The 9,279-nt window shown below is 36.4% G+C and overlaps 1 protein-coding gene across 3 annotated transcripts in view; it reads left to right on the top strand.

Annotated features, from left to right (window-relative positions):
• The window catches only part of PTPRD (protein tyrosine phosphatase receptor type D), a 2,148,784-nt gene that overhangs the window by 572,118 nt on the left and 1,567,387 nt on the right, over positions 1–9,279 (top strand). The gene's annotated exons all lie outside the window — the stretch shown is intronic.

Here is a 9,279-nt window from a genome sequence, read left to right as displayed (position 1 = left end):
TGGCTGACAAATAAAATTTGATTGTTATGCACAGATTGTGCACAAAATTTATTTCTAACCAGTCTTGGCTCTGTACAGAAGTCTATGATCTTAAATATAAAAAATATATACCAAAAATATCCATAATTGTATTTAATATTTTAGCCAAAACTCTCCTCATATGCATGGCAGTGTAAATGGCTTACTTAGAAAATCTTTGACTGTGTCATATTTCTCTTGAAAAACTATTTAAACATGGAAGAGATGAACACTACTGGAATAGAACCGTATTACCAGAAGCCGTTCCTGAGATCATATGGTTCAGCTCCCTGACATATCTAATCATATTCATGTATGGCACAAAACTGGAGATGTGCTATGACATTGGATTCAATAAAACAAAAATCATAATTCAAATATAGCTCATTCTAACTTTGGAAAATTATGCGGACTGGAACATAAAGAATAAGTAAGAGTTTGGGGAGCTAGAAAGGAAAAGTGAATTTTAAAGAATAAAGATCAGCATATAGCTTAACATTCAGATTAGCTATAGCATGAACTAAATTGGTGAAAAACTCCTAATAGTGAGATTACAGCAACATTAAGGACCTTGTATCTAATGCTAAGTATTAAATGTTTATTCTATAGCTAATAAAGAACCAATGCAGATCATTAAATAAGAGACCAAAATGATCACATTTCCATTATTATTTTCCCCGTTTTTTTTTCTTACTTACATTTTTCAAGTATTTAACTTAGACATTTTGAAATCTAGAATTAAAAGAACCAGTCAGTTGTTACATACAATATTTTTTATTACTTTCTTACCTTGTTTTTAATACAATGTCGTTATTACTAAAAAAATGCACAACCTAAAAGTTGAGAATTATGTTTTATTCATTGGACATACTGAAGAATTAAGCCCTCAGATAAGCTCTGAAGGACTGTTCTGAAGAGGTAAGGAAAGAGCCAGGGGACTTCCCTGGTGGCGCAGTGGTTAAGAATCCGCCTGCCAATGCAGGGGACAGGGGTTCGAGCCCTGGTCCGGGAAGATCCCACATGCCTCAGAGCAACTAAGTCCGTGCCCCACAACTACTGAGCCTGCGCTCTGGGTCCCGTGAGCCACAACTACTGAGCCCACATGCCACAACTACTGAAGCCTGCGCACCTAGAGCCCGTGCTCCGCAACAAGAGAAGCCACGACAATGAGAAGCCTGCACACCGCAAGGAAGAGTAGCCCTGGCCTGCCGCAACGAGAGAAAGCCTGTGTGCAGCAACAAGGACCCAATGCAGCGAATAAATAAATAAATAAACATAAAAAAAAAAAGAAAGAAAGAAAGAGCCAGGATATATAGGAGTTTTGCAAAAACAAACCAGGCAGTTGAGCATCAAAAATTTCTCTTAATTAAAGAAAAAACATGCAAGTCAAGTTAATGAATTTAGCACTTTTCTATGTTTGCGAAGATGCAGGAATCTGGGCTGAATGAAATATTCCTTTGATTAGCACCTTGACTATCTAGGGCCAGTATCCTTTTCCTTTCCATCCTGAATCCCCTCAGGGCGCACTGTCAGGGGTGGCTGCAGTGGCTGAGGGCTTAATGGCCTCAACATCCTTTGTTTACTGAGATAGTAGTCAACATTCTGTGTGCTGATTATATATGTATATATTTACATATATACCTATACATATATGTGTATGTGTATATACACACACTCACACACATATATATATATATATGTGTGTGTGGAGAGAGAGAGATGTTAATGGTGTATTTATAATTTCATGCCCTGTATTTTTTCTTTATATCATAAGAAATTTTGGAAATTTAATTTAATTGGCCTCCTTTGGTTGTTATTTAATTTTGCTTTTACCAATTTTTTTCAGATTTTAGTACAATTTTGTATTTTTATAAATAATACTTATGATGAATGTCTTTTTGTTCATTTGTGTGCATTTCAGATCCTTAGATGAGGATAGAATCTCCTTAAGGATAATAACTAGGTCAAAGACTATGGTTATTTTAATTTTGTTGATAAATATTATCAAATAGCTTTCCAGAAAGTTTTAAAGTGTCATACCAAATAGATTAACATGAGAGGGAGAACCTACTTTTGAGTCATGAAGGGCACACACCCATCTGCTTATGTGTTTCTACCCCAGATGCTTCCACTATTTCCTTTGTAAGAAATAGAAAAGGAGGAGATGGGGCACAATTTAAAATTCTCAACATCCTGATAACCATTTTAGAGTTATCTGAAAAAGGATGAAGATGCAAAGAAACGAACAAAAATTGTGACAACATTTGGATGCTTGGCCAGACTCCCTGTCAGGAAGTGAGGGAGCTGGGACTTAACTAGGCAGTAGTCCAAAAGAAGTGAGCACAAGTCAGACCTGTAACTGCTTTCTGTTACCTGTTGGCTTTCAGTCTGCATTGTCATCATGAAACAAGAATAAAGCCTAGTGTCATAAGTATCAAATAATATAAAGTGTCAGTATCTCGTTTACCCTTAAAAGCTAGTGGTTGGGTGCTTTTGAAATGCCAGTGTTAGGCATATGCCTCACCTGCCCCAGGACATAGCAGGTACAATCATACAAGGGTTGTACAATGACCTTTGTATAGGCTGAATATAAAAGGAAAACTAAATTCTGTGGGAAATGTTTTCCATATTATACACCTACTTATATTTAGTTTTCTTTGCAAGAGAATATAATCAAGCTGTGAAAAGTAAAGTTTTTCCACCAGTTTGAAGTGTGGCAACCCAGAATCACAGTTGACCTACATTTTGAATTAGTGAATAATTAAAGTATTTCTCTAAAAAACAAGCAAAGTAACAAACAAGCACTGACCTACTTTTAAATTCTAGTTACTTCCTACCACTGCCAACTCTTATCAGCGATTACATACCAGGAGTGGAAAGGTTTGGTTAGAAGGTATATGTCTGTTCAACTTTAGTTGATACTGCCAGATTTTCTTAATCACCATCTGTGTATAAAAGTTCACACTGGTATCTAATTGTATCTAATTATGGTTTTAGTTTATGATGACTGATATTGCTGGACCACATTATTTTTCCATTCCATCTAATTTTATTATTATAACTTTAAAATTTTTATTCCATCTAATTTTTAATAGCTTTATTGAGATATAATTTATATCACATAAAGTTCACCCATTTAAAACATACAACTCAATGGTTTTCAATATATTCCCAAGTCATGCAACCATATATTCACAAGTCAGGATATATTCACAAGTCATGCAACCATTATCACTATTTAATTTCAAATATTTCATCACCCCCAAAATAAAACCTTTACCCATCATCAGTCATACCTATCCTTCTTCCCACACTCCTACCCCTAGGAAATCTTCATTCTATTTTCTGACTCTATAGATTTGCCTATACTGGACTTTTCATATTAATGAGATCATACCATGTGTTGACTTTTGTGATCGGCTCTTTCATTTAGCATGTTTTTGAGGTTCATTATGCTGTAGCATGTATCAGTACATCATTTGTCTTTATTGCCAATCATTATTTCATTGTATGGATGCACCACATTTTGTTTATGTCAGTGGCCATCTGGAATTCCTTTTTTTTTTTTTTTTTAAATTTATTTTATTTATTTTTTTATGGCTGTGTTGGGTCCTCGTTTCTGTGCGAGGGCCTTCTCTAGTTGTGGCAAGCGGGGGCCACTCTTCATCGCAGCGTGTGGGCCTCTCACCACCGCGACCTCACTTGTTGCAGACCACATGCTCCAGACGCGCAGGCTCAGTAACTGTGGCTTACGGGCCCAGCTGCTCTGCGGCATGTGGGATCTTCCCAGACCAGGGCTCGAACCCGTGTCCCCTGCATTGGCAGGCAGATTCTCAACCATTGCGCCACCAGGGAAGCCCTGGAATTCCTTTTTTTATTAAGTGCTGTTGAAATCCCTTGCACATTTGTCTTTTGGGTTGTCTGACTTTTGGTAATCATTTGTGGAAATTCTTTATATACTCTGAGTATGTGACCCTTGTTTGTTATATACATTGTACACATCTTTTCTGTCTCTATGGCTTACCCTTGCAGGGTTTTAAACTTGCATTTTGATGAAGATAATTTCTTGATTTTAATATTTGGTTTATCAATCTTTTCTGTTTTGGTTAGTGCTCTTTGTGTTCTGTTTAAGAAATCTTTTTCAAGTCCAAGTTCATGAAGACATTTTATTATTCATCTTACCTAGAAGATTTTACCCTTTGTATTTGCAAAGCTGTTTTGATGCAGAGACAATGCATTTCTCCGGAGGGCCCTCACGAAGTGGACAACAGCTAATGTGGTGCATGCCATCTAGAATAATATTGTAATACGTTTAATGGAGGTGTTTTTAATGGTACTCGATGTAAACAGATGCTATCTTGCTAAGGGAAACTTTAAGAAAAGCAATTCTACAAGGATGGGTTTGTGGGCAATTTACACAAGGCACTCATCTCAGCCCCCAGCTAAACAGTATTCCAAGCATATAGCTACAGTTCTAACTCTGAGTTATCACAATATCAAAATGAAGACAATAAATATATAATTGTATTAATCACTTTACAAATGCAAATATTTGCAACTTTGCTTTGTTGCAAATATTATTTAAAAGAATTTTAAAATGTATGTTCAAAGGTATTTTTAACTTATTTGCACACATACCATTGTTCAAACATTGATCTTTAAAGTAAACAAAAAAATGCCAATTCCTTTTATTTCTTGTCTAGATTTTATCTAGTTTGAGTTTGATTCCTGTAACGGTTTTACTCAAGTCCTCTCACATCCTGTGTATTAAGTTCTTTGTTCCAATTCTTCTCCCTCTAGGGCAGCCAAGCCAATAAATGACAGAAGTAGCTTGGCTAGCTCAGCTTCTGTTGTAAAAGAAATCCTATGATATTTAATGATAGGAAACCCTTCAGTTAAATGATCCTCTTTAAAAAAAAATTCAAAACAATGACCTGAATAGACATAGACACAATTACTAATTCAGATTAACTTGTTATGCTAAGTTTATTTGTTGCAAAAGAGAAAACAGAAAATAAATGTCCCAAGAAAAATTTCAGCTATGAATCTAATTCTCATTAAACTTTACGGTCCACAAAAGGAGACGTGTGCCTTTGCAAAATCTAAGTTCAAACAAGATTAAAGAATTGGACTTTTTGTTTTTCTAATAAATGAAGAACCAAAACAAAATTAAGAGAACTTTAGGGATGGTGTGATTATAAAACAGGGACTGCTACCTTTTTAATATCTCTTCCCACAGCATATTCTCCATCTTGAATTAGCAATTCTAAATTCTGAAAATGTACTTGATACAAATATTATTTCTACAAGATATAGAAATACATCTTTCCCCTTGTTTGTGGTTGCCCAGGGTTATTTTGCAAAATTGAGACTTAATATGCTTCAGAGAATTTAGATAAACACTGGCCAAGATTACTGGGAGTAAAGAATAGATACCTTGAGGTATGGAAAAGCATTCACACAGAGCACTTGAACTTCCTTAGAACCTGTTTGGAGAAAAAAATTAACCTAACTAAGGTTGTTACAGTCTGGCTGTTCGAAGCACCATTTTTCCCTCCTGTCTTTTTCCCACTTTCCAGTGTACTCAAGAAAATTGAAAAATTGTCATGAATCAGTTTAAAATATTTTATTTCCTAGAAACCTTTTTTGCCTGTTGTAATATGCAGGACCCTTCTCCTTTGATGGGAGAGACAGGTAGTTACCTGAATCTAGGTTGAAAAGGTTATGTAAAAAGAAATTATAATAAAAGGGATACTCTGCTTTTCAAAAAAAAAACAAAAAAAACCAGGGACTAACTTTGTTAATCTTTCTTGCTAGTTTGCTGTTTTTTAGTTTTATATATATATATATTGTTCCCATTACCTGAATCATGTGTAGCTTTTTTTTTTTTGATCCTAGAAATGAAATTGTAATATATTAATAGCTTACTATGCACTAAGTTTTGGACTGGCTTTCATATATTATCTCACTTAACCCAGATGGTTATTATCCCACATATTGCTACAACCTATCAACTATTTACCCATTTTTACAGGTCGAGAAACTGAAAGTCTGTGAGGTTAAGTGACTAATCCAAAACCACCCATTTTGTAGGACTTGACTCAGTCTCTGATCTGACTCCAGAGGTCATGCTGTTTCCAGTGAACCCTAAGGTTGTGCTCTGCTGTGTTTTTTATATATGTCATATCTATCTCTGGTAATAAAGTTTCAAATAATATTGTCTGTCACTGAAGCACAATTGCTTCAGTTATAGAAGTAAATAAGATTTCAGCCTATAATTCCATTCGGAGTACTCTTTCCTTTAATTTTTTACTTACATTTTCCATATGTAGAAATGTGAAAGAAATATGAATGAAAATGTAGGATCTGCAAATTGAACTTCTTAATTTTGGCAGAGGACCTAGTGATAAATGGATATAGACTAAACATCTATCAATAGGAATTTGAATAAATTATAGGTCGTTGGTATAATGACATACTATATGTCCATTAAACTGACAATGCAGAACAGTACTTTTGTTGTGAATACTTGTCCATGATACGGTATGAGCATAAAAACCAGCATTATGGGCTTCCCTGGTGGCGCAGTGGTTGAGAATCCGCCTGCCAATGCAGGGGACACGGGTTCGAGCCCTGGTCTGGGAAGATCCCACATGCCGCGGAGCAACTGGGCCCGTGAGCCACAATTACTGAGCCTGCGCGTCTGGAGCCTGTGCTCCGCAACAAGAGAGGCCGCGACAGTGAGAGGCCCGTGCACCGCGATGAAGAGTGCCCCCCGCTCGCTGCAACTAGAGAAAGCCCTCGCACAGAAACGAAGACCCAACACAGCCAAAAAAATAAATAATAAATAAAAATTAAAAAAAAAACCCCAGCATTATAATGTAATTTTATTGCCATTATCAAACTTTATGCATGTATAAATACAAAGGCTCAAAATATAATCTCTAAATGAAACGAGTTATCTCCTACTGGTAGAGCTATGACAGCCTTTTATTGTCTTCCTAATATGTGTTTATATTATCTATTGCTTTTATAATAAACGAGACAAATTTTACATTAAGGAAGGAAACATTCACATGGGTTAACACATTTACTTTTTAAAATACTCCCTAGACTTGCTGTGCAGTGGGTATAGACTTTCAGTCATGCAAGATGAAAAAGTTCTAGAGATCTGCTGTACCACCATGTGCCTATGGTTAACAATACTGCGCTCTACACTTAAAATTATTATGGGTAATTCTACTGAGATCCATTCAAGACTTCCTCGTTGCCATGGTTTGAAAGACTTGACTCAGAAATAATGTGCTCTATGGAGATACTTTGAACCCCTTACTCGGGGGGTCTTTCCCAAAAGCTGGTGGGATTAGTCTCACTGTGGATCTCAGCACAGATTTATTTTCTTTGAGCTTCAAATGTGAAGTTTATTTTGCATCCCAGAAAATAGGATCTCTTTTAGGAATCTTTTGGCTTTCTGATCAGATTTGAAATCATTCCTTATTAGTTGAAATTTATATCAGATTTGAAATTATTCCTTATTAGTTGAAATTTATCTTGTGACTACAAATACTACTGTTTGTTTTGTCAGTTCTTGACAATTTACATTGTAAATCTGTAAGAAATATGCTATAGAAAGAAAATGGGCATAAGCTTAATAAGTCTGTCTTCAAAATGAGTTCTGAAAGTCTCTGCAGGAATCCCTGGGTACATTTTACTTTGGGTTACATTTTCAAAACCTTATGAGAATTTTCCTCAGTTGTCTTTATAACTAATCTGTTCAGTTCCTTCTATCTGGATTTGAGAAATTTGTTGACATTTTTTTACCATTTTATACATTTAAAAAAGTTGTTTGTCAAATTTGACCAAAAAATAAGTACTTTTTAATTTATTTTTTAAAAATTTATTTATTTATTTTATTTTTGGCTGCGTTGGGTCTTCATTGCTGCACGTGGGCTTTCTCTAGTTGCGGCGAGCGGGAGCTACTCTTCGTTGTGGTGCGTGGGCTTCTCATTGTGGGCTTCTCTTTGTTGCAGAGCACAGGCTGTAGGTGCGCGGGCTTCAGTAGTTGTGACACATGGGCTCAGTAGTTGTGGCGCACAGACTTAGTTGCTCCATGGCATGTGGGATCTTCCCGGACCAGGGCTCGAACCCATGTCCCCTGCATTGGCAGACGGATTCTTAACCACTGCACCACCAGGGAAGTCCCTAAGTACTTTTTTAGATGGCAATGAATCCATAAAATAATATGGGGAAAATTGGCATTTTTACAATATTGGGCATTTCTGTTATTAATATGTAAGCATGGTATATCTTTCTATTTATTCATGTCTCTCAATTAAAATTTTCTTGTTTTGGGGGGCTTTTGAACATGATTTATTCATTTATTATTAATGTAGATACTCTTTTTTGGTGAGCATTCTGATGCATCACAATTAAAAAAAATTGTTCAGTAAAATAACTGAAGATCATGTGCCTATAGGACCTCCTATTCCTCCCCAAATTACTTACAATAAATATTTAAAGTTCCCCTCATTATAAATCATTTATTTGGATTGTGAATAAGCCTTTAAATACCCACTTATCATTTCCACTGGTATCTCTATCATTGGCACAGTTTATTTAGATATTTGGATACTTTTTGTTACAGTAGCTTTCCCAAAGAAATGGGAAATGACCACAGTATGTTTTTAATAGAAGAGTTTCAAATAGCATGTATAGTAGAGTACGAATGGCTATTGATCAAAGAATGGAAAAGTATATACAAAAATCTTAACTCTAGTATGTAGTGCTACTTATTAAGTATTGCCTCTCAGCTCCATATTAACCCCTCAATATATGCTCTGCAATAATGAAATTTCTTGAATTATCCCTTCTTTACAGTGAGCACAATGTTAAGGTTTCTCAGTAGAGGACACTGGGGAACATTGCAGGAGAAAGACAATCTCCTGTGGTTTCTGGCCACTGCATGGTGGGTCAACAGTGTGGGTGTGAGGACATTCAGTGATGCTCTGACTGGCCAGGCGTGCAGGACTGTCCCTCTTGACATGGACACTGACCACTGCAGGTCTCCGGCCCTACCAGGGCCCTCGTTCTCGCTGCTCACTCATTCACACCCCCACCCCAGGTTTGTCTCCAAGGTCTTCCCAACACCATGGCCCTCCCAACAGAGATACTGCATGCTCTAGTTCTCCTGCCACATATGTTCCCCCATTCCCTTTGAATGCCCATGTGCCCAGCCATAAGCTATAGCTTGCCTGACTCCAC

This window comes from Balaenoptera physalus (genome assembly GCF_965194825.1).
Source record: "Balaenoptera physalus genome assembly, chromosome: 7".
In the NCBI taxonomy this organism is placed as follows: domain Eukaryota; kingdom Metazoa; phylum Chordata; class Mammalia; order Artiodactyla; family Balaenopteridae; genus Balaenoptera; species Balaenoptera physalus.
This window is presented reverse-complemented; position numbering and strand designations above follow the sequence as displayed.